Genomic DNA, 373 nt, shown 5'->3' with positions numbered 1-373 from the left:
GGCTGGGCCTGGCAGGGTCGCTTCCCGCAGGGGTCTCCTGGGTTAGAGGCGTGCTTGGGGACTGCCATGCTGCTGGAGGGGCGCAGCTCAGGTTTGGGGAAGTTAAATTGTCAGAATGGGTGAAAAGTCTGTCTGGAGCGTCTGCTCCGCTGTGGGGCCAACTGCACGGGAAGGGTGAGGATGAACCTCTGCCAGGAGAGCAGTTCAGTGAAAGCCGTGTGTAAGGTGGTCTCAAGGAGGTTGTTGCTGTTGACATATAAAAATGCTTTTCATTAAAATCTCACCCAGACCCAGAGTGTAGTTCGCTTTCCTGTGGTAAACACGTGCTTCCCACGGGGCGGTGCAAGTCCCGGAACGAGGCGGTGGGATGAAA

The 373-nt window shown here is 56.3% G+C and overlaps 1 protein-coding gene across 1 annotated transcript in view; it reads left to right on the top strand.

Moving 5' to 3' along the window:
* Positions 1–373, top strand: part of RPL13 (ribosomal protein L13) — a gene marked incomplete at its 5' end in the record, with an annotated part of 3,853 nt that overhangs the window by 1,910 nt on the left and 1,570 nt on the right. The gene's annotated exons all lie outside the window — the stretch shown is intronic.

The sequence above is a fragment of the Pterocles gutturalis genome, unplaced genomic scaffold, assembly GCF_000699245.1.
Source record: "Pterocles gutturalis isolate BGI_N339 unplaced genomic scaffold, ASM69924v1 scaffold28923, whole genome shotgun sequence".
NCBI classification, from domain to species: Eukaryota; Metazoa; Chordata; class Aves; order Pterocliformes; family Pteroclidae; genus Pterocles; species Pterocles gutturalis.
The sequence above is the reverse complement of the archived record's forward strand: the minus strand, read 5'-3'. Positions and strand labels throughout refer to the sequence as shown.